Source organism: Podarcis pityusensis, assembly GCF_964106645.2.
Source record: "Podarcis pityusensis genome assembly, chromosome: 4".
NCBI lineage: Eukaryota > Metazoa > Chordata > Lepidosauria > Squamata > Lacertidae > Podarcis > Podarcis pityusensis.
Window position 1 is genome coordinate 11,135,284 of NC_138027.1, and position 25,855 is coordinate 11,161,138.

Here is a 25,855-nt window from a genome sequence, read left to right on the forward strand (position 1 = left end):
AGTAACTTGGTTACTTAGAGGTGTTTATTATTTACAGCAGACTCCTACAAGTTACTATATACAAGATACACACACGGATCTTGAACTCTCTCTCTTAACAAACTCCAAACACCTCTCAGAACACCACTGACCAACAAACTATCCAGCAAAGAAGGTCGTGAGTCATCAGGCCTATGTAGAGACCTCGACCTATAGTTGAGCTGTATCCAAGGTCCCATATCTCTAGGCAGAATAACTCCCTCTGCTCAGACTTCTTGGCCTTTGGCCAACTCTTAATTGCTTTGTGAGAAGCTGCATCAAACGGCACGTAGACAAAATATCCCAACACGTAGATCTTTCGTTGAAACGTAAGATATGAAGTCCCACCAAATCAAAGTGTGGCAAAGATCCTGCTCAGTTGGTTAGAACGTGGTGTTGATCATGCCAAGGTTGCAGGTTCAGTTCCCGTAAGGGACACTTGAATATTTCTGCATTGCAGGGGGGCTGGACTAGATGATCCTCGGGATCTCTTCCAACTCTATGATTCTATGCCAAAGATCTTTTCCCTTTGAGTACACAACTTTTGTGGGTTATTTGTTCAGCCCATGCATTTTTATGCCATAATGCAAGAGACAACTCACGTGAAAATTTCCATTTCTGTGCAATAGACAGCTTGGCAGGTGCCAATAACCAAGGTAATAACAATGCACAAATACATTTTGTGACCATGTATACTCAGATGCTTTGACCCCACTCCAATCACCACACTTGGAAACGTCAGAGCCACCTTCCTCATAATGCTTTTTTAAAAGTTGCGATAGACTTTCAGGTCTCCTGCAAGGCAGGAATCTCGTGCTTATCAGTGCCTCTGGGGAGCTGAGAGGAACGGCATGTGGAAGGCTTCAGGAAGAAGAAGAGAAGCAGCTCTCTCTTTGCAGAAACTTTAGAAGAACATTAAATCACTAAACTCTTGGATGTGGAAAAGTGTGGAGCGCAGAGACGAGAAACGGATGCGAAGGCAGGAGATCTTTCGGATAACAAAGCTTTTAAGCCTCTCGCCAATGAAATAAAAGCCGAGAACTCTCAAACTTATTTTTCTTAGCCGGAGTATATCTTGCATCTGGTGAGCTGGAGGTTTTTAGCTGGGGGGTGGGGTGGGGGTGGAGGAGTCAGGGAGAGAAGTACCCGTGACACTGACCTGACCTGCACATGGTAAGCCAAAGTGGGGGTGTCTAACTCATGGAATTCTCTCCAGGCTACAAACCCTCCCCTGCTCTGCAGCCCCCTTGGGTGCTTCTGGCTGGCTACAATGTGCCCTTGAGTTCGGCTAATGCCTCTTCCTCTCTTGGGTAGAGGAACGCGGGTGGAGCTGTGGTCTAAACCAAGGAGCCTAGGGCTTGCTGATCAGAAGGTCGGTGGTTCGAATCCCCGCAACGGGGTGAGCTACCATTGCTCAGTCCCAACTCCTGCCAACCTAGCAGTTCGAAAGCACGTCAAAGTGCAAGTAGATAAATAGGTACCGCTCCGGAGGGAAGGTAAACAGCGTTTCCATGAGCTGCTCTGGTTCGCCAGAAGCAGCTTAGTCATGCTGGCCACATGACCCGGAAGCTGTACGCCAGCTCCCTCAGCCAGTAAAGCGAGATGAGCGCCGCAACCCCAGAGTCAGTCATGACTGGACCTAATGGTCAGGGGTCCCTTTACCTTTACACCTGGGTGGAGGACAGAGAAAGGTGTGTGAGTCTAAGATAGCCTACATAAGATACAATAATCTTTATTGCCATTGTCCCATACAGAACAACGAAACTGAAAAAAATCTACATCGGACATTCAAAAACCAACAAGCCTGCTATCCCTGCTATAGCCTGGTTAACCCCTTAAAAACTCTGAGACCCCATAATTAAATACAATATACTCCCATAGAGACTACCTTACACTGCATTTAAAACCAAAATCGTATTTGGATAGAAACTGTTTCTCAGGCGGCTAGTCCTAGTCTTTATAACCCTGGACCTTCTTCCAGAAGGCAGAAGCTGAAAGAGATCATTTCCAGGGTGCGCACTATCCTGCGCTATCTCTGCAGCTTTCTTATGACATAAGATCATAAGAAGAGCCTGCTGGATCTGGTCCAATGTAAAGGGTAAAGGACCCCCCAGATGGTTAAGTCCAGTCAAAGGCGACTATGGAGTTGCGGCGCTCATCTCGCTTTCAGGCCAAGGGAGCCGGCGTTTGTCCGCAGACAGCTTTCAGGGTCATGTGGCCAGCAGTACTAAACCAGCTTCTGGCACAACAGGACATCGTGACGGAAACCAGAGAGCATGGAAATGCCGTTTACCTTCCCACCGCAGCGGTACCCATTTATCTACTTGCACTGGCGTGCTTTCAAACTGCTAGGTTTGGACAGGGGAACGGGAGCTTATCCCGTCACGGGGATTCAAACCACCGACCTGATCAGCAAGCCCAAAAGGCTCAGTGGTTTAGACCCCAGCACCACATGTGTCCTTTCATCCTGCTCTCCAGCAGCCAACCAGATGCTGGCAAGCAGGACCAGAACACAAAAGCACTCTAACAAGCGTTAGAAACTCAGTTATATAAGCTCATCGCCAATTGGCACTTTAAATGCAGGTTACGGTCCCCACAACGGAAGGTGTGGGTGCCATTTTTCCCTATGGGTGGCCAAGAAGCTGAGGCTGCTTGCCGCTAACACCGTTCATCAACACACCAGTTTTGCGCCTGGAGTTGGCAACTGAGGGAAGGGCAGTTGGCACCCACCAGAGAGTCAGATTTGGCCTCTGGGTGACAGTAGCTGAGCCCTGTCCTATCATAACACGCCATCGTACTCTGCAGCTAAAAAATGAATCTCGCCAGCCGCAGCACATGGGATGCCTGCGCTCCCAAATACACAGACTGGTAGCGTAGTACACATTTAGAAAGGCCTTCATGAAATATTCAGAGGAATGTGATGTAAGGCTAGCTACCACGGCGTGCGTGCCAATTCTGCAAAGCTTACTCAGGGTATTTTTGTTGACACAGGACTGTAGGGAAGGAAAATCAAGTCCAAGCTTGGAATCAAGCGCTCATGACTACTGGTGCTGCTGTAATCAGAGAAGCGGCTTCGGAGAATATATGGGGTTGGAAATGTTGACCAGGAGCAAGCCGGAGGCATGCTTGGCCTGATTCTTTCTGACCAGTGCACTAACTCCTGCATTAATTAGCACACCTCAGGCCAGGTCCATGCTCTGCTAAAGCCAAATCCAAGCACATCCCCCAACACAAGTGCGCTGTCAACACCTTGCATTAAAAGAGGTGCAAGCAAAGTGCAATCTCCTCTTCCCAGCAGAGTGCAAACAAAGCACAATCATTGACAGCAAATCTGCTGGGCAGAAGCCGCCTCTGGTAGCAGCCCCAGTTGTTTCCAGTTTGCGCTAGGGATGAAAGAGCATATGCACAAAAAAAAGGACCTGTGTTAAAACAAATAAAATTGCACGGGGCTCATAACATTTCCTAATAGCTGTGTGCTTTGCCTTCCTCTCCTCACTGCCATTCCAATTCTGTTAAGATGAATCTAAGTGTGAAGACGGACATCCCAATTATTAGAAATACAGTACATAGACAGATAATTATGAAATTATTGTGAGGTTTAATAAGTTAACTGTTTATATTTGGACAACTTTTCTGCTGTACTTTATAGGAAGGGGGGAAATAATCATTTCCTTAATAACAATTTAAAATATTTATTTAACTAAAACAACAACATTACAGCATATGTATTCATGTTTGTTAACTGATGTGATTAAACAATTAAAAAAAAACTTAGACTAAGTTTGAGCACACCTGAAAAACTTAAAACAAATCCTTATTTCCTTATGAATAGCCTTTGGACTATAATGTAACTTAAAGATAAAACTAGCTTTAGAAAGATTTTTCCTCCAAAAGCATTTTATTTTAAAAATCCGATTTAAATAAAAAAATCTGATTTTTTAATATATATATTTTTTTAAAATCAATGATTTTTATCCACCCTGACTTGGATCCAGGATGCCTCAGAGACTGCCTGATCCCTTAGATTCCTGCCCAATCACTGAGGTCTTCAGGCAAGTCAATGTTAGTGATCCTTCCATTACTCAGATGCATAACTCATATCCACCAGGAACTGTGGATTTATGGAACTCCCTTTCAGTTGAGGTCAGACAGACAAATGCCCTGCTGAACTTCAAGCACCCATTGAAAACTTTTTTTATTCCATTATGCATTTCCAATGGATGGGTAGACGAAGAGACCTAGCGGGAGGGAAAGAAAATCGAGCCGAGACTGCGCGAAGACCTCAAGGAAGGAAATACAAAACCGCTCAGCTGGCAAGGGGAAAGAGGGCGGTCCCCGGGTGTGCCTGGCCTTAAGTAGGCTAGGCCACGCCTCCCCAGCCCGCCGATTGGCGGGCCGGGTCGCAGGCACGCCCGGGGATTCCCTGGATCTCGCGGGGGCAAAAGGCCAGCCCCCGCGTGTGTGGGAGGGGGTAACCCGCAACCCCCTCTCCTCCCAAGCTCGGAAATGGCTTTGCCATTTTAACTCATTTTCATTGCCTCGAGTTTCTTGCACGCCGCTCGGAGACAATCGTAATGAAGCGGTATGCAGGGGCGTAGAAAGGGGGGTGCGGTAGGTGCGGTCCGCCCCGGATGTCCCTACTGAGCGGCACTCACCACCCGCAGTGCGCCTGAGCCACACGTCTCTCCCAGGAGTGATGCGGTGGTTTGGGCGCCCGCAAGCTCTGCACTGCCCCAAGCAGTCCGCCCATTGCCTCCCCCTCAGCTATGGGGTAGCTGAGTGGGAGGAGGCAGGCAGACTCCGCAGAGGCCCCACGGTGTCCCCGCCCCCATGGGCAGCTGGCCCCACCCCTGTGGGCAGCTGGCCCCACCCCCAGGCACAGGGCACACATGCCACCCCAGGCACCCGATTGGCTTGTTGGCTGTATGCAGATTGTCAAAATGAATAAACGAACCTGGCTGGCTTTCCCAGTCTGTATTTCTTTTTATGTAACCAAAGACCGGCTTTCAGCCCTATCAACACAATCTAATTAAAGACTCTCCATTACAATAGACTGATACATGCAAATTAATATGACTGTCTCTGTGAATCAGGCATCCTAAATGGACCATCAGTAACTTCTGCCCGCCTTTGTTTGGAAGAAAGATGCCGCCGTCCTAGGAGGCAAATCTGTATTTTCTGGCTTAAAAGAACCGAACGAGAAATGTAATTGTGTTTACGATAAGATCTCCACAAATGCCGTTAGAACTCTGTAATCGCTAACCAACAGACACGCTAGCCTTATGATACATATCTTTAAGAAAAGTATTGTAGGAATATTCAGCCAAATTGCTCCTGATCAAATTGAGGTCATGATTATTCCACCCTCCCAAGATGGTCCCTGCAGTTTACTGAGAAACATCAGAAACAGGCAGCTCTGTACTCAATAAGTGTTCAACTGGTGGGTCTCCCATGGACAGAGAATGATAAGACACCACCTTATGTTGAGTCAGCTGATGGTCCCTCTATCCCACAGGTGGGGTAAGTGGAGACCTCCAGATGTTGGTGGGCTCCAATTCCCATCAGCCCCTGCCAGTATGGCCCGTGGTAGGGGGATGATGGGAGCTGGAGTCCAGCAAGATCTAGAAGACCACAGATCCCCTGTGTTTTCAAAGTGCAGTCATACCTCGGAAGTTGAACGGAATCTGTTCCGGAAGTCTGTTTGACTTCCAAAATGTTCAGAAACCAAAGCGTGGCTGCAGAATCTTAAATCATGCAAGCCCCGCCCGATGTTCAGCTTCCGAAAACAGTTCGCAAACTGGAACAATCACTTCCTGGTTTGCGGCATTCGGGAGCCAAAACATTTGAGAACTAAGCTGTTCGAAAACCAACGTACAACTGTATTGAAAATGTCAATGCAAGAGGATCTCATGCCCTCCAACATTTCTGCAGTTAAAATTGGGACGTCCTGTTCCATAATAATATCCATATTTTTATTCTTTATACCCTACCCATCAGGCTGGGTTGCCCCAGCCATTCTAGGCAGCTTCCAACATATATAGAAACATAATAAAACATTAAACATTAAAAACTTCCCTGTACAGGACTGCTGATGTCTTCCAACATTTATCCAATGAAAATAAGGAAAGCCTAAGGGAAAGTGGGGCATTCTGGGATCAAATCAGAAACTGGGATGGCTTCTGTAAATCTGGAACTGTCTTTGGAAAACAGGGACACTTGGAGGGTCTGGGATTTGTCCCCCTTGTCCAAATATTTCGAGGAAAATTATTTTGCCTATTAGCACAGTAAATTTAGAACATTACGCAGGAGAGTATCTTCTTTAGAAATACCATGGAAACAAATCAGCTAGCCCCCGCCCCTTATACAAAGATCAAATTTCTTTTTGTTTCTCTCTCCACCCCCCCGCCCCCCCCCCATCTTACCTTCTCGGCATCACCTAGGTCTTTGCCATGGTGAAAACGCACATGTATATATTTTTAGAAGCCTTTCATTAGAATCTTGTTCCTTCTGAAAACATATTGGTCAAAGATCCATGAATACCCAATTCACTGGGAAGTGGTGCGTGCGGTTCTGTCAAAGTGCCCAGATACGCCAATCTGTCAGCTCCAAGGCAGCAACAAAATATTTTAGCTTTTTAGCAACAATAGGCTAGCCGGGACGGATAGGCCCAAAATGTGAAGCAGGTAGCAATCAGGCATTAAATCTGAGCCGATGTTGATTTGAACATTTCCATCACATGGAGATTTAATCAGCAAAAGGCAATTTCAATCCCTGCTTCTCCATTTTAGATATCACACATTTCAAGGCAAGTGCGTGAAATGCTTTGCATACTACTTAAACTATGCATGCTGAGTGCAAGAATCTAATCACTTTTTCACACACGTACACCCTGCACGGGTGATAAGATCTAAAGGGCAATATCAGTCCATTCTCAAACCAGGTTATGTGATAAGCTGCCTCGGATGTGCTGGGCGGATGAATTCCAACATTTCTCCGATGAAAGCAGGGGCACCCCATCCATACCCTCTAACATTTCCCCGATGAAAATATGGACGTCCTAATGGGACCTTCCAGGATCAAATCAGAAACCGGGACAGCTTCTGTAAATCCAAAGCCGTCCCTGGAAAACAGGGGCACTTGGAAGGTCTGGGTGTGTGACCCTGTTGAATTTCTTGACCCTCTCAGCTGGCATTTGATACCAGGGAGCCAGCGTGGTGAGACTGTTGGACTGGTGAGGCCCAGTTGACCAGGGTTCAAATCCTCAGTCAGCCATGAAGCTCACTGAATAATCTCAACTCGGTCATGGTCTCTCAGCCTAACCTACCTCACAGGGGTATTGTGAGGGGGAAATGGAGGGGGATGGGGATAGAGAACCATATTTCCCACCTTGAGTCCAACAACCAGTGTTGGAAACTCAGATATATACGCCAGGTGCAAAATGGCTCCTTAAACCAAGGTTGCAGTCATCAAAACTGAATGTCTAATTACCATTTGGAGGCAAGATAGCTCTCAAGTGTTATTTTCAAATGACGGACTGACTGTGATTGCTTCTCTGTTAAACATCTGGCTAGTTCAGATGACAACCTTCAGCTGGGTTAAGAGCTTTGAGAAGATACGTCACTTGATCCAGGGACGGTACACATCTACACTGGCCTATTCCAACCTCTTTTCCCAAATGGTGACTGCTGCTGCTGCTCAGGCTGCACAGAAAAGGCATTTTGGTTCCTGAAATACATTCCGATTGTGCAGGTAAAATATAACAGATAGAATTCTGCAGGGTAGGGTGTGAGTGTGTGAAAACAGCCCAGATCCAATGATCCCCAGACAGTGGAAATGCCCCATCCTGGCCCCAGGCATCTTCACTTGGTTGCAAGTGGTCAAAAGCCAGGTGCAAAATGCGCCTTGCGCCTGGCTAATTCCGAACCCTGCCAACAACATCTGGAGGGCGGCAGGTTAGCCACACCTGTCCTATCTTGTTCAATCCTGGTTCAAAGCCTGCAGGTACTGGGTAAGAGGATCCCCTGATTTGGCGGTGCTACTGAGGAGTAAAAAGCCTGTGGGATTCGGCAAGACAAAGGCTGAAGGCTCCATCTCATCTGACCGATGCCGATGCTATCGAAGCATTTTGGGATTAAGGACTTAAAGCAACATTGATCTGAAATCCCTAATAGGAAGCCACTTGTGTCATTCACCGTTCCTCTCGCCAAACACCCCCTACCTTTCGTTTTCCTTACTGTGGCACTTGCAACGTTAGATCTGGAGACATCAAGTTACATAAGATCTTAGCTCTGCTCTGTGGTTAGGACGTGATTCTGTCAGAAAGCGAACCACTGGAGCAGAAAAGTGAACAAAACTGGATTTGACTTTCCTTGGGATGAAAAAAAATAACAATAAAAGGAGAGAGGGAGAGAGAAGACGACCTTTCGTTATTTAAGCATCTTCCTCCTTTTAGAAGTGGGACCAGAGTTCAGTGCACTGTTGCACTCCTGGGTAGCAGAATGCATGGGAATGGGGAAATCACATAAAACAAAAGAGCACAAGTATTTTAATTGAAATACTGCTGCGGATGCTGGGGGAAAGAGATGGGTTTCTCTTGTTATACATGCCAGGGGAGCGGGGGACATAAAGAAATATCAGGTCCCAATTAGTCTCTTGAAACAGCACAAAGAAAGAATGGCAGTCCCCTAGGGTGGGCAAAGAAATTCGATTCAATTTGCATTCAAAGTTGAGCGTACCTGATATGCCCTTTCTGAAAACACGGTTTTGGGTTTCTGAGAACCAAAGCACAGCCACTCTTCTCTGAATCTGCACTTTTCCGAATTTTGCAGTGTCAGCCAAGCAATGTGTACAAAAACACATATGCAGGGATAAACTCTGCGCAGTCATGCACGTCTTTGGGAAAACAGCATACATAAATGTATCTTGTTAGGAGAAATTGTTTACACCTCCAAAAAAAAGTGTGTATTGGGCAAAACCAACATGCAAAACATGTGCATTAGGAAAAATTCACCCCAAACCGCTGGTGGGTTTTTAAGAGGGCTCTCAAAAATAAATAAATTGCAAACTGATGTGGAAATGTGAAGAGCCGAACCTAAAAATGGGGAAAATGAAAAACCCAAACTGACTGATTTGCTCACTCCTAGCTTCTGCCTCAAATCTTGGTTCCCTAAAAAATAAAGGCGAAGCATAGCATGTGCTAGCAATATAGCAGAATATCCAAGTGCTATTTCTCTGAAACACACACACACACACACTTAACCTCAGTAATCCCAGAAACCAGACAAGTACGGTAATCCCAGCTATCTTTCCATTTTTTTTACTCAATGACACGCATATACACACAGAACATTTTTGCCTCTTCCAGTAAATCTGACACAGTCTTCATCGGCTCCAACGGACTCTGGGATTGCACATTTGTCAAAGGAGGAACACATTTTCTCAACCCTTTCCCCTACAGAGACACCCCACCCCCCAAATATATTGGGGTATGTGTGATGGAGGTTGCAAAAAGAGAGAGGTGGAATGCAGAAAGGTGGTTTGGCAGTTGTGAGAGACTCCCTTTAGAATTCCTTGACTGAGTGGTTCTCCTGTTGCAGCTAGTTTTCAAGGGAAACAGGTTGCAAACAGAAACACACACACACAACTACAGTGCGTTCATGCACACGGAGACATGTGGCAGTGCACCAGTCTCTCTCTCTCTCTCTCTCTCTCTCTCTCTCTCTCTCTCTCTCGTGGAAGCAGCACACACCCAAGCGTTGAGCATGCCTCCATGTAGGTGACTGGAGAAAGCCTTCTTTAGCAAATGCCGAAGAACCTCATCCCACTTTCAACACGCGTAGCTGCTGAAAAGAAACCCAGGCGCGGGGTTTTCCTGCCCAAACAGCCTTTCCCTCAAAGGGGGATTGTGGCGGCAGGGAAGCCTAATGGCCCCAAGCAGTCTGAGCCAGGGAGAAATTATCCAGCAGGCTTGCGGCAAGAGCCTTGGCTCTAGCACGCTGACCGGGGAAGAAGGCAGAAGCGAGAGTGGTCTCTCTTTATTATAGGTACAAATTCTTTCTCTCTGTGTGTGTGTGAATTCTAAAAGAATAATCTATCCAGCCTCGCGGATTCCAATCTTCAATCTCTGCCACAACGCAAGGTTTTCAGGGATGGTGAACCTCCCCCTTTAAGTTCTGCCTAGCATGCAGAGAGAGAGAGAAATTACTACCTAGAGCATGCTGGCTCTTTCATCAAACCCTGCAAAAGTAGATACAGGCTGTGAAATGGGGAAAAGCACAGGTATCTCTGGCCCTGGAAAGGCCAATGAAATAAATTAAACGGAGACAAATTACTCAAGTCCATAACTAATCAGCCAGGCTGCCCCAAACCTAATGCTGCCCTGGGAACTAATATATTCTCTCTTGGAGGCATTCCTCCCCCCCTTGCCCTTGGTTCAGAATGCTTCCCAGGTCCAGAGGAAGACACAGTGGGAGTCTGTATCAAGCACACATCCTAGCTTCCATTTGTGGTTGCACCTAACATGGCAAGAGCAGCTGGTGCGTGATAATGTGCCTCGGATGAAGGACATTTTCTTTAAAAAACAAGGGGTCATTCTTCTCTGCCATCGTTCACAGCATTCTGAACCTCCCAAAAGTGAGTTGCATTAATGGGCCAACCAAGCAGATCAGTATGGAGATGGAGACGAGTTAGACCTCCCTTGCTCTTGCCGTGAGACGGCGTCTAGTCAAAGAGGAAGGAATGTGCAACCAAGACCTAACCCATCAGATGCCCAAAGCCAGTTGGTAGCCCAAGATCATTAAAGTTTGTGTGTGCATTGGAAAAGAACACATTCAAATTAACAGCTGTTGATTTGTTTGTTCCTTAAAACACATCTTTTAAAAAAGAAAACAACCCAAAAATAAATAAATCAGCTTTTCTAGAAGGCCAGGACTATATATTTCTAGAAAGTCTCAGCCACCTGAGCAAATCTGCTTTGCAGCTACAGAAGAGGACAAGACATACCACAGGAAACCTGAACCCCTTGTCTCGAAAAAGCAAACTCTTTCTTAGTATGGTTGACAGCACAACACAATGGTTGCAACATATGACAGATGTGTTGTTCTGGAAGCGATTCTTTCAGCACATTCTTTTCTTCAGTGCTACACAAGTTCAAAAAACAAACGCTTTCTACCTTCTGAAATCCAAGGTATCTAAACCCACTCCCCCTGCCAAAAATATGCACATGTGTGTGTGCATGAACGCAATACTAAAACAGGCAATGCAATGCAGGACATGTTATCTGGGTGTCTACCTATGCATTCCTCTCTCTATATATTCCAAATTTCAACGTGCGCCTAGCAACATCACTCCCTGAGACACACACAACAACACCTTCAGAAGCACAATCCTATTCATGTCTGCTCAGAAGCAAATCCCAGAGTTCAAGGGGTGTAGGGTCTCCCAGTGCTAACTTGGCTGCCAAGAATGGGAAGGAAAGTGCTTAGAAATATAATTAGCAGGAGGGCAGATTTCCTTCCTTCCTTTGGAGCTGGAACTCCGAAAACTTCGCCCAAGTCTTTGAAACAGCAACAACGACCCTCTCTCTCTTTTTTAAGCAGGCATGGATTTTCCTTGGAAAGAAGTCCCACTGAGTTCAATGGGACTTGCACCCTGGTAAAAGTATGCATAGCTCCTCAAAGATGCAGATGTAAACAGACCCACAGAAGACCAAAGGAAGGAGGTGGGGGAGTCAAGGTGAGGAAGGAGACTCTCAGGATGGGAAGATTTTGGGAGGAGGAGGGAGGAATAGCAGGTGACCCCCCCCCCACACCCCATTTCTAATTTTCAGCCTGTAGTTCTGAAATAACTTATTGATCTATTGGGCAAAAACTCCTCCTCCCTCCCTCCCTAAATCTCCTCCTCCCACATCTCTAGCAGCAGAACTGAGGCCAGGATCTCTCTCTCTCTGCCCCCCCCCCCCCCAAAGAATGACTGGAAAGAGAAAGGGGTCACGCAGGCTTTTGCCATAAGCTTTCCAGCACAGAGAAGGTCTGTCCCTAGTTTACACCGCGAGGGATCCGCCGACCCTCGGCCAATGCTATTCAGCCCGAGGAAGCTGTACGGATTCGTGTCTGCAATCTCTTAAAAAATAATAATAGCGGGGGTGAAAAGCAGAGAACCAAGCCGTTGCAAAAAAAAAAAAGGCTGGGAGGGGTGTCTTTGCTTATGGGGTAAATCGCCCTTCTCTCGCCTATGCGAGTAAAAAAAAATGAATGCCCAGACGTCCATATATATATATATATGGGTGTATGCAAGAGATGGATTTTCTTCCAACTGTATTGCAGCACGAAACGAACCGGGCCCAAAGGGTGGGAAAGGCAGCTGGCGATCGCGAGAGAGCCGGGCAGATCTCTCTAAATCCTGACTCGGGTGGGGTGGGGAGGAAAAGAGGACAGCGCCAGGGAGGTAACGGGGTGGGGGTGGGGAGGCAGCAGGGAGGGGACCTTCGAGGAGGAGGAGGAGGAGGAGGAGGAGGAGGAGGAGGAAGATCATCACCATAAAAAAGCCCTTTTGGCGCTTACCATTTCTGCAGGGCTCGCCGTCCGCTCCGCCTGCGCGTTCCGATCTGCCCAGCAGCTGGATCCCAAGCCGGGAGGGTGCTGTGCGGATCGCGCTAAATCAAGCCCGGAAACGGCCGCGGCTCATCCTAAAACCAGGCGGGATCAGCCATGCAGAGACCAACCCATGAAAAACGCCAAATCCCCAAATCAGAAGGAAGCGCCCCGTTCCCCGTTCTCAGCAGCAGATTTCTCTCTCCGCCAAGCGAGGTGAAAATGATGATCAGGACGCGCACATCTCTTTTCTTCTCTCTCTCTCTCTCTGCTTTCCAATGTCCAGGCTTCCCAGCAAGCTGCAATCCCACCAAAAAACGCCTCGCGTGCCTTTCTCCTCCTCCTCCTCTTCTGCTTCTCTCTCTCTCTTCCTTCTCTCGCCTTCTGGCTCTCTTATACACACAGAGAGACACACACACACTCACACGCAGGCAGGCAGGCAGGCAGGCGCAGGAGGGGCGAAGCGAGCGCGGCGCACTCAGCCAGGCAGGTTGCATGAATGGGAGCGCACGAGCCAATCCTCCGCTTGCCTGCGAACGGGAGAGCCACCCGGACGCTTGCAAGCTGGTCTGCACCATTCGCGCGCCGGGGAGGGGCGCCGGGGGGCGGGCGGGCGAGGGGAGCAGCCAGCTCGGCTCAGGTGAGCCTGCCCCCTTTCCCATCGCCCGAGCGCACCCGGCGCTCCTGCGTTGGATGCGGCTTTCGTTGGGGGGGGGGGGATAGATCTGGGATCAGGGGTGCCCCAAATATTGGGGCCCCCAGGTAAGCCCTGCCCCACATAACTGATCACAAGACACACGCACCATTTGAATGGCAGTGCCCGTCAACTTTGGTTGGGGAGGGAGGGAAGGTACCTCATTTTATTAGGGGGTGTGAAGGGACCTCGGCCACAAGGAGTTGGGTCTTGGATCGTTCCTAGACCCATCTCTGTTTGGGAACAAGGTGGGGATCCTGCAAGGTGCCTTTTAAAACCCTCCCCCCTATCGCTCTCTCCTCCTGTCCCGCTGTAGACGAGACAACCATCAGGAACAGAGGGCGCCCAATGTGCCCGAAAACACGTGGGTCACATCCACACGGCACATTGGAAGCATGCTTTGTACCGCTTTTGACAGTCCTGGCACCCCACAAGGAATCCTGGGAACCGTAGTACGCTCTTCGCAGGGTGGCAATTCCCAACAGCAAACTACAGTTCCCAGGATTGTTTTGGGGGGAAGCCACAGCTGTTAAAGGAGTACAGTGGTACCTCGGGTTACAGACGCTTCAGGTTACAGACTCCGCTAACCCAGAAATAGTACCTCAGGTTAAGAACTTTGCTTCAGGATGAGGACAGAAATCGTGCTCTGGCAGCGTGGCAGCAGCGGGAGGCCCCATTAGCTAAAGTGGTGCTTCAGGTTAAGAACAGTTTCAGGTTAAGAACGGACCTCCGGAACGAATTAAGTACTTAACCCAAGGTACCACTGTATAAGCATCCTTAATGACATGGTGCGGATGTGGCCAGTTGGCCTCTCCAGCGCACACGGACCCCTGGTTCGGGAACAGACTTTGGTAATATGGTGCCCTGAATATTGGTTTCAAAATAATTCCTTTCGGTGCAGTTGGTACTGATTAGGGAATACTGCTTTATGAGTTGCGACTTGCACCTGCTCGGCTCGGCAAGGTGTTGTGGGAACCACCAGCACCACCCTAAATCCGGCGCCACCTGATTGCAAACCGTCCTGAGATCTACAGATGAAGGGCGGTATACAAATTTAATAAATAATAATAATAATAACCATCGAATCATGGCTAGGCGGCCTTGTTTTAGACCTGCAGGGCTGGATTTGTGTCTCAGCTGGAAGCCCTGCCTGGAGGCACTGGGAATTGATGAACCTGGAATCTTTTGCATGCTACCAACAACAATTTCTTTGTACCCTGCCCATCAGTCTGGGTTGCCCCAGCCACTCTGGATGGTTTCTAAAACATATAAAAACATAATAAAAATTAAAGCTTAAAAAGCTTCCTTATACAGGGCTGCCTTCAGATGTCTTCTATAGCTTATATAGTTACTCATCTCCTTGACATCTGATGGGAGGGCGTTCCACAGGGCAGGCGCCACCACCGAGAAGGCCCTCTGCCTGGTTCCCTGCAACCTCACTTCTCACAGTGAGGAAACAGCCAGAAGGCCCTCAGAGCTGGATTTCAGTGTCCAGGTTGAATGATGTAGAGCATCTGCTGAGCCAATGAGCTATGTCCCTTCACCATCCGCCATCTGCTGTTTCTAATAAGCATCTATATTAAAAATAATTAACTTTCTTAAAACACCCATGCACCTGGTTAATTGGTGCGTGTGCCTTTTTAGTCCATTGAGAAAGTTTCTCATCGGTTAACTCAGGGGTAGTCACCATGGTGCCGCCCAGAAGATGTTGGACTACAACTCACATCATTTGTGACCATTCACAGTCCTAGCTGGAGCCGATGGGATTTGCAGTCAACTGGAGGGCACCTTGGAGTTAACCAATTGGTTGGTCAAAAGTTGAAAGTCACAATCTCAAGCAGATATTGAGGAATATAATAAAGAGGTGGGGAGACCAAGGGAGGAGCTGGGAAGCAAATGCAGTTATTTTCTTAGAGAGCAGGTGTCCCCAACAAGGTTGTCATAGAGCCATAGAATTGTGGGATTTGAAAGGGCTCCGAGGGTCATCTAGTCCAACCCCCTGTAATGCAGGAATCACTGCTAAAAAAATCCTGGACTAATGGCCCCCCAACCTCTGCTTAAAGGTAAAGGTAAAGGGACCCCTGACCATTAGGTCCAGTCGTGGCCGACTCTGGGGTTGCGGCGCTCATCTCGCTTTATTGGCCAAGGGAGCTGGCATACAGCTTCCGGGTCATGCGGCCAGCATGACTAAGCCGCTTCTGGCGAACCAGAGTAGTGAACAGAAATGCCATTTACCTTCCTGCCAGAGTGGTACCTATTTATCTACTTGCACTTTGACATGCTTTCGAACTGCTAGGTTGGCAGGAGCAGGGACTGAGCAACAGGAGCTCACCCCGTCACGGGGATTTGAACCGCCGACCTTCTGATCGGCAAGCCTGTGGTTTAACCAACTGCGCCACCCACGTCCCCTAACCTCTGCTTAAAAACCTCCCAAAAAGGAGAGTCCACTACTCTTCAAATGAGTCCATTCCACTGTCAAACAGCCCTTACCACAAGAAAGCTCTTCCTAAAGTTTAGTGGGAATCTCCTTTCTTGCAATTTGAATCCATTGGTTCCAGTCCTGTCCTCTGGGGCAGGAGAAAATAAAGCTTGCCATTGACTACTTTCCTTGCAAATCTCATGGCTGGAATTGTTTGTGTTCTAGGGAAAGGAGCAGCACCCTTTACAGTCGAGTGGGCAAATGGCAGAGCTGGTGGGTGGGGTGGGACATTTTGGAAACCTCCCTCCCTGCCCCCAATTCCAAAACACACCTCTCCAGTCAAATACAGTGGTACCTCCGGTTAAGAACTTAATTCGTTCCAGAGGTCCGTTCTTAACCTGAAACTGTTCTTAACCTGAAGCACCACTTTAACTAATGGGGCCTCCCGCTGCCGCCGCTGCCACATGATTTCTGTTCTCATCCTGAAGCAAAGTTCTTTACCTGAAGCACTTTTTCTGGGTTAGCGGAGTCTGTAACCTGAAGCGTTTGTAACCTGAGGTACCACTGTACTTCGGGTTAAGAACTTTGCTTCAGGATGAGAACAGAAATCGTGCTCTGGCGGCGCGGCGGCAGCAGGAGGCCCCATTAGCTAAAATGGTGCTTCAGGTTAAGAACAGTTTCAGGTTAAGAACGGACCTCGGGAATGAATTAAGTACTTAACCCGAGGTACCACTGTAATGTGTGCAGAAACGCATGGGCAAAGGTCAAGCGTGCATCAAAGTGCCCATGAGTGGAAATAACAAATGCAAATGCATTCTGTTCGGGGAAATTGCTTTGCGAAACGGCGAACAAATTGCAAACAGAAAATGTATTTGGAGGAATTCTCACGAAAATGCGGGTGAACTTTCATGGAGACTTGCGATTCATAGCAGCTTGTACACAGAGGCATGCGGCCTCCAAGAGTGAAGGTAGGCCCCAGCCATCATGGCTGGTACCCCCTGATAGGTTGGCATGGGTGGAGCCCAAAATGGGTGCAGCCACACGCTTCTCTTTTCCTCTCACCGCCACCTGCTTTCTCCCGTTCTTCCTCCCTGCCACCATCAGAACAATAAGCCTCGTTCTTCGTAGAATCAGGCCTCGCGTGAGCCTAGACCTGCAAATGGCCAACTCCTGAGTTAATATTAGGTTAACGATGCGCCCTCCCCCCATTAAATGGGCGGCAGATTTATTTTTAATACTGCAGATGGCATCCACCGTCTTAATTGAGGCATCCCCTCCTGCGTGGTAGAGAAGAGGCAACGCGTTTTCAAAGATGAGGTCTGCTCTGACATATGTGTGCATTATCTAAAAAAGTAATTTTTTTAAAAGGAGAAATTGATGAAAGATATATTTCAGTTAATTAAGAAGCTAAGATTATTTTGTTCGGAAGACAGTTGTCAGTGTGTATGAGAAAGGGGAGGGGGAAGGGAAGAAGGGGAGAGAATTCTAATTCAACTATTGAAGTTTAGTTTTTTTTGTCTTGGCAGAGTGACCTTCAGCAATTTACCTGGTCGATAGCTGCACATTTTTTTAAAAAAGTAGATATCCATACACTAGATTTAATCACATCCTAAGGGTGGTCTCTCACACACCTGAACACCAGTTTGCTTTCTAATCACTTGGTTACTCAGCTGCTAATGACTGGAAGATGGAGGAGAGATTTCAGGTGGAAGAAATCTGCTTCTCTTTGTTGTTTGTGCTGCAAAATTCTACACCCACCTGTTCCAAATAAATTTTAAAGTTTTTTTTTTTTTAAAAAAAAGTTCCAAAGCACATAGAATCAGCTGCCCATAATGGGAACCTAAATCATGGGAGCTGCCTTGTACTGAGGCCACATTCACACCAGCCATTTAAAGCACTGTTTATTTTAATTTATTTTAAAATTTATTTACCGCCCTTCCTCCGTGGATCACAGTGCAGTTTGGAATAAAAAAAACACCAGAATTCGTAACATGATAACATTTTAGACAGCCATGGCTTCCCCAAAAGTATTCTGGGAACGCTAGTTTGTAAAGTAGGGGGTGAGAGTTGTTAGAAGACCCCTATTAACTTCACAGAAGCAACAGTTTGCAGAGCGGGTTGAAATTCCTGCATTGCAGTGGGTTGGACTAGATGACCGCTGAGGACCCCTTCCAACTCTACAATTCTATTATTCTAATAGTAGCTCTTTGCAATAAATGGGGTCTCCTGGCTATTCTCAGCGCCCTTAACAAGATACAGCTCCCAGAATTCTGGCTTCTGTACACAGAACTGGGAAGATGAGATCTCATCTTGTCTTTCCCCTCAGACAGTACAATGTAGGGGATGTGGGTGGCACTGTGGTATAAACCACCGAGCCTCTTGGGCTTGCCGATCAGAAGGTCAGTGGTTCGAATCCCCACGACAAGGTGAGCTCCCGTTGCTCTGTCCCAGCTCCTGCCAACCTAGCAGTTTGAAAGAACACCAGTACAAATAGATAAATAGGCACCACTGCGGCAGGAAGGTAAAAAGTGTATCCGTGCGCTCTGGTTTCCATCACGGTGTCCCATTGCGCCAGAAGCAGTTTAGTCCTGCTGGCCGCATGACCTGGAAAGCTGTATGTGGACAAACGCCGGCTCCCTCGGCCTGAAAGCAAGATGAGCACCGCACCCCATAGTCGCCTTTGACTGGACTTAACCATCCAGGGGTCCTTTACCTTTACCTTTTAAGAGTTGCCATATTTCAAGAGGAAAAAACCCAGGCATAAAATGTTGTGGGGGAAAGTTGCTGAGGTGTTTTTTTTTTTGAGGGGGGTGGGGGGAGGAGAGGTTTCAAAACCCCGGACATTTTGGCAATTTCCCAAAATTCCTCCCAGACACTAATTCCGCCATTGTAATCCCAGACATTTCTGGGAAAATCCGGATGCATAGCATCCCTAGTACAATGCCTCAGGCCAGCTCTAGCCTCAGGAATAATCTTGCCTCATGGTGGCTTCTTGTCCTGGGGAAAACTGATGGTGTATTTAGCGTAACGACATTTCCCCATTCCCTAAATATTGTTTAAATATCAGTGAGTGAGGAGGACTCCTTCACATTTTGACAGTGTTCCCCAACCTGGTGCCCTTCAGAGGTTGTTGTCCCAGCCAGCATGGCCTATGGCGGTCACATGGTTGGTCAAAGGTGGTATAGACCAGTCATAGTCACTGGGGTGTCTTTCAGATGAGGTTGGACTACAACTCCCATCATCCCTGACCACTGACCATGCTTGGCTGGGTCTGATGGGATTTGTAGTCCAGCAACATCTGGAGAGTACCTTTAAATGTATATATATATTTTTCAGGTCCTATTCCTGCTGAGGTTGTTGACTATGATTTCTGTTAGTATAGCAGTATATTGCACCCTCGATGTACCTTTACAGAACACCAGAAGCCAAAGCACGGAATTGTGATTTCTAATTTTAACAGCGAAGGAGCAAAAGAGGGGAGAGGGGACGGACGCGAAAGGTGAGGTGAGGATAACCAGGAAGGTATGTGAGCAAATTGACACGTGTGCGTTCAGAATAAACTGCATTTCAGTTTGGGTTGGAGGCGAAGGGGGAAATTAGAAAAGACTCACCCAAGACAGGTCTGGGATCGCATCCTAATGAGATTTTGACAAGGCTTGGATTTTACTCAAAACCTGTAACTGGAGAATATTTGCCTGGTTCTAAGGGTCCACATTTGCAGGTATCATTTAAAGCTCTTTTAAAGAACGAGAAGGAGGAAGAAGGTGCTTTGGAGTGCAGAAGGAGCAAGATGGGGCAGCTTAAATAATAATAATAATAATAATAATAATAATAATAATAATAATAATTTATTTATTTATTTATTTATTTATACCCCACCCTCCCCAGCCAAGTCCGGGCTCAGGGCGGCTAACAAGCAATAATAAAAACAAATTGAATGAATACAACTTAAAAAACAAGATGAAAATACAACATTAAAATATTGAAACATTAAAATATTAAAATGCAGCCTCATCACAGGAGGAGAAGGAAAAAGAAAGAGGGGGAGGGAATCAAACTGGCTCCAACCCAAAGGCCAGGCGGAACAACTCTGTCTTACAGGCCCTGCAGAAAGAAATCAGATCCCGCAGGGCCCTGGTCTCATGAGGCAGAGCGTTCCACCAGGCCGGAGCCAGTGTTGAAAAGGCGCTGGCTCTGGTTGAGGCTACTCTAACTTCCTTAGGGCCCGGGACCTCTAGAGTGTTGCTATTTATGGACCTTAAGGTCCTCCGTGGTGCATACCGGGAGAGGCGGTCCCGTAGGTACGAGGGTCGCAGGCCATGGAGGGCTTTAAAGGTCAAAACCAGCACCTTAAATCTGACCCTGTACTCCACCAGGAGTCAGTGCAGATGGAAAAGCACTGGGTGAATATGCCCCCATGGCAGAGACCCTGTGAGGAGCCTCGCTGCAGCATTCTGCACCCGTTTGAGTTTCTGGGACAGCTTCAAGGGTAGCCCCACGTAGAGCGAATTACAGTAGTCAAGCCTGGAGGTGACCATCGCATGGATCACTGCGGTCAGGTCGGGGCGGGAAAGGTAAGGGACCAACTGCTTGATGCGGCGAAGGTGGGAAAATGTCAAATTGTCCTACTGCCTGTTGTTTTCCCACTCCAGAGTACCTCCAGATCCACATCACCCAATGGCCTAACATCCTGCCACTAGGAAGGGCTGTAGATCGCTACCAGAGCAGCTGCTTTGCATTCAGAAGGCTGAAGCTTCAACTCCCAGCATCTGCAGGTAGGCCTGGGAGAGACCCTGGAGAACCACCAGTCCCATTCACAGAGGATGCTGACTTTGAGTACATAAGAGAGCTTATTCTCTGACCCTTCCTCCATGTTCCTGCACTACTTTATGTTGTGAGTGTGCCGCCTGATGTGAAGGAAGGAGACCTAGAGAGCAGTAACTCATGCAGTCAGGCGACAGGCAGCCTCTTCTCTGAGCCAGACATTCTCTTGCATCTCTACAGAATGCTGTCTTCATACTCAGAACAAAAAGGGGACTGTGATGGCCTGGGATTTGGACTCAGATGCTGAACCTGAGGGATCCCAGCCTGCACAGGATTCCCCGCCTCCAGAACTAGCTGAGCCGGGGCTGGGGCCTGAGCCTGTAGGGTCCTCACCTGTGCTGGATCCTCAGGTGCAGGCACCAGCTGAGTCTGCTCTAGCTCCTGAGGTGGTGGAGGACCCACTGCCTACAGGTGCTCCACTCTCAGCCCCGTCAGGGGAAGCTGAGGTTGCCTCTGGGTCTGGTAACCCTCCAGCCTCTCCTGAGCTGCAGAGGCTCAGGGCAGAGAGGCGGAGTGAACTAAGTTCCCACAGGAGGAGTGCTCGCCTCCAGGCCAGGAGAGGCGAGTCACCTGAGGATTGAGGCCGCCCTGTGCCTCGGGGCAGATAAAAGCCGGCCAGCCTCAGTCCCAAGTTGCGGGAGCAACTTTGTTGGTTGTCAGTTCCTGCCTGAACCCTGTCCTGCTGGAGCCCCTGACCTCACCCGATTACCTGCCCTGCATCCAGCTTCAACTTTTACGGACTGCCTCCATACTGCACCTTTGACCTCAGACTGGACTTGGACCTCTCCTCTCGGTTAGCCCACGGGACCCGCACAGGGACAGAATCACCACTTGGCCATTAACTCTGCAGGTCCAGGTGTCCTGATTCTCCAAAGATGACCCTAGAATCACTACAGCCATCCCAGTTTCCTATTTGATCCTGGGATGTCCCTATTTCTCGGCATTTGTCCCGAGTGGCAGCAAGGGAGCATCCTGTTGCTTCTCCATGGCCGCTCCATGGCTGCTGTCATTGGCCTCCTCTCTTGGGCAGCTTGTACAGTGGGCAAGGAGAAAGAAAGCCAAGCCCAGCCCCATGTGATGTGCCAGCTCTGAGGGGCAGGCAGAGGGCAGGTCTGCTCTGGGCAGGAAGAAATGGGGAGCAGAGCACAAGGGGTCTCGATTGATTGATTTTTCCATGCTTTGGGCGTCCACCTCTAATCTTGTCCCTTTCTAGAAATTTATTTATCGGTGTGTGTTTTTCTTTTTGGAAATCTACCAACGATTAGTAGTATTGGAATATCACTTGTAGTTTAAGGGTGAATACTGGACACCATGGAGATGTAAAAGGTTTGGATCATCATGAAAGATTGCAGGAGGAAATGATTAAGAATAGGAACCACATTTCTTATTTCTTGCCCTGTGTCTTCCCTCCACCCATGCGTGACTTCCTTGTTATTATTTTGTAACTTTATTATTGAGATTGTATTTTTGTATCTTAATAATAGCACATCCAATCTTATATATCTGCTTAGCTTAGCTTAACTTTGTGAAATCAGTCTATACATATCAATAAATTCTTGTTGGAGCATCTTTGGGTCATGTATTCTTCTACACAATGTTGGTACATAATGAAATGTGAAAATGTGAATTTACGAATATAATGTATATGTATCATTATGTAAATATTTCATATATGTATTGCAACATTAATAATAAATATTTTTTTTAAAAAATATAATAATAATAATAATAGGAACCACAAAGGGGAGGATGGAAGTCCAGGAGATTCCTTGGAATCTTGTTTTTATGATTTATGTTTGATATAGCTCTGTAAAATTTTAATTTGAAAAACCAAATAAATTAATTTTAAAAAGGAAATCTATCAACAAATATAATAATAATATAATATAATATAATATAATATAATATAATATAATATAATATGGATTAAAGATGCTGGAAGTTGTGTGTGCTGTGTCCCATTGATGGCAGTTTTCCTTCTTCTTATAGGAAATGCTCTGTGGGGGACGGGAGCAAAAATGGGAGGTCAAGGGGCGTCAGTTGGGGAGGTGAGAAATGCCCCTATTTTAATCTGAGGAATGGTGGAGGGCATGCTTTAGCGTTCTAGATGTGGCAAAATGTATCTGGAACCCCAATTGTGTGCGTGTACGTTAGGAAGAAACAAGCTGAGTAGATAGGAATGGCAGGAGGGGAAAGGGTTAAGCATCCTCTCCCCACGGCATCTTCTCCCACCAAGGCTGCCACCTCCCAAGGCTGCGTTTCCTTTAAATAAGCTGTGTCAAGCTTCATTATCCTCGCAGTTTGCCACTGGGCAGAAGCTGTACAACTCCCCGTATTCTGCATTCCACATGCAATGCGGTTGGTGCTAAATCAATGCCCACAATCGATAAATATTAGTATAATAAATAACGCCATACTTCTGAAGTGCAAGAATTTCTGCAAAGCCAAGTAGCGCTGAAGTGCCAGCATTTCGGAGCTTCGGTGTGGCTGATACTCTTAATGACGGCCAATCGTTTTGGCAAGGGGGCTACAGCTGATGTCCAAAATATCAAACAATGCCTCTCTTGAGTGCAGTACAGTAGATGCATGAGATCTCAGCCAAAAATTCTTTTGAGAACCTTTTAAACTTGAAACTGGGGCATTAACATATGTGTGTATGTGTGTGTGTGTGTGTGTGTGTGTGAGAGAGAGAGAGAGAGAGAGAGAGAGAGAGAGAAGTTCCCAAAGATTTATATATCTTTCACACACAAACACACATACAGACACAAACACTTTTTTTTTTGCAGCTTCTGCAAGTACTGGCAGAGCTTTTCTGCTCCACGGTGCTACTCAGCACTATTTCCTTTGTGCTTCCTACCAGCCTACCCTGAAATCAGCAGTGTGAGGACCTCACAGTGACGTTCCACATGGAAATACCACTCACAACAGCGTCACCAGTAATACATTGCTGAATTATTGAATAAAACCTTTAAACCTAACTACCAGGGTTTGAGTTCAAGTTCCGATAGTGCGAGCAAGAAGAGCAGCCTGGGGAGATGAGGTGTGCTGGTATGAATACCCCCCAACATTTCTCCGATAAAATAGCGACATCCTAGTCCATAAAAATAATTCTCCTATTTACACCCTGGCCATCTGATTGGGTTGCCCCAGCCACTCTGGGCAGCTTCCAACATATATAAAACATAATTAAACATTAAACTTTTTAAAATGAAAGCTTTCCTATACAGGGCTGCTTTCAGATGCCTCTGGGGTCACATAACTCCACACCCTCCCACATTTCTCTAATGAAAATAGGGACAAGACTGTATATTGTCTCCCCGTTTATTTAACTTATATGCAGAATTCATCATGCGAAAGGCTGGGCTGGATGAATCCCAAGCCGGAATTAAGATTGCCGGAAGAAATATCAACAACCTCAGATATGCAGATGACACAACCTTGATGGCAGAAAGTGAGGAGGAATTAAAGAACCTTTTAATGAGGGTAGAAGAGGAGAATGCAAAATATGGTCTGAAGCTCAACATAAAAAAAAAAAAAAACTAGGATCATGGCCACTGGTCTCATCACTTCCTGGGAAACGGAAGGGGAAGAAATGGAGGCAGTGAGAGATTTTACTTTCTTGGGCTTCACGATCACTGCAGATGGTGACAGCAGTCACGAAATTAAAAGACTCCTGCTTCTTGGGAGAAAAATAATGACAAACCTAGACAGCATCTTAAAAAGCAGAGACATCACCTTGCCAACAAAGGTCCATATAGTTAAAGCTATGGTTTTCCCAGTAGTGATGTATGGAAGTGAGAGCTGGACCATAAAGAAGGCTGATCGCCGAAGAATTGATGCTTTTGAATTATGGTGCTGGAGGAGTCTCTTGAGAGTCCCATGGACTGCAAGAAGATCAAACCGATCCATTCTGAAGGAAATCAGCCCTGAGTGCTCACTGGAAGGACAGATCCTGAAGCTGAGGCTCCAATACTTTGGCCACCTCATGAGGAGAGAAGACTCCCTGGAAAAGACCCTGATGTTGGGAAAGATGGAGGGCACAAGGAGAAGGGGACGACAGAGGACGAGATGGTTGGACAGTGTTCTCGAAGCTACCAACATAGTTTGACCAAACTGCGGGAGACAGTGGAAGACAGGAGTGCCTGGTGTGCTCTGGTCCATGGGGTCACGAAGAGTCGGACACAACTAAATGACTAAACAACAACAACAACAGCAACAAGGAAAAGCGGGTCATTCTGAGATCAGATCAAAAACTCAAAGCCTACCACATTTCTCCAATGAAAATAGGGACATCCTAAGGAAAAGCGGGACATTCCGGGATCAAAACAGAAACCAGGATGGCTTCTGCAAATCTGGGACTGTCCCTGGAAAACAGAGCCAGATAAGAAACCTTGGAAGGTCACAACCGAACCTCAAGCCTGAGTTGCTCCTATCCCTGCCTTAAAACAAGGGCAACAGCATAATCCTAATTCTCAGATTCCTTATAGCTCTGGTGTTGTTTTCTTCTGGTTCTTGCTTTAAATTGCCATTTTAAAGACAACTTCACAGCTTTATAGACTTATCCAGGCTTCCTCAACCTCGGCCCTTCAGATGTTTTGAGACTACAGTTCCCACCATCCCTGACCACTGGTCCTGCTAGCTAGGGATCATGGGAGTTGTAGGCCAAAAACGTCTGGAGGGCTGAGGTTGGGGAAGCCTGGACTTATCCTTTCTTTGTTGAATGTTGAGGTTGGCTGCGAGTTTCATGGGGAATTTTTTGGGGTGCTTGGGCCCTCAGGGTCCCTGGGAGTCAGCACCTATGGTGGAAGTGCAGGTTCATTCCATTTTTATTTTTATGTTTTTACTAAATACTTTTCATTTATTCAAAGTTTACCTTGCAAAACAGCACAAAGCCAAAACTGCTGCCTCTTGCTTTCGCTGTCTCTCTGCCTCACCCATTTCAGCTACCGTGAAGATTTGGCGGGGAGGGGGGAGCAAGCAAAAAGTCAGTGCACTTTAATTCAAATTTTGAAAGCCAAGCAGAAGAGGAATTGCAGATATGGAGTTTTTACTATAAGCAGCAGAATTTTCGAGGCAGAATTCTAGAGGGGCAGACGCGGCTGCCATTGCTAATTCCTTTACGATTGGATATATTCAAAATGCACTAATGTTTGCATTGATGGTATTGATTCTGCAACACTTTTTTTTTTTAAAAAAAGAAACTTAACTCAAGATGGGGGTGGGGGGAGTAAGATGGGTCGTTAAGAAGGACATATTTAAATTGGGGAACATCATACAGCTTTCAGAACAGATCTCAATTGAATTCACTGC

General features: G+C 47.0%; 1 protein-coding gene across 10 annotated transcripts in view; it reads right to left on the minus strand.

Annotated features, from left to right (window-relative positions):
• The window catches only part of TENM4 (teneurin transmembrane protein 4), a 645,695-nt gene extending 632,553 nt beyond the window's left edge, over positions 1-13,142 (minus strand). For all 10 annotated transcript variants that reach the window (XM_081001709.1, XM_081001708.1, XM_081001716.1 and 7 more), the window contains exon 1: positions 12,579-13,142. The gene's annotated coding sequence lies outside the window, so the exon portion shown is untranslated. The remainder of the gene's footprint in view (positions 1-12,578) is intronic.
• Between the last annotated feature and the right edge of the window lie 12,713 nt (positions 13,143-25,855).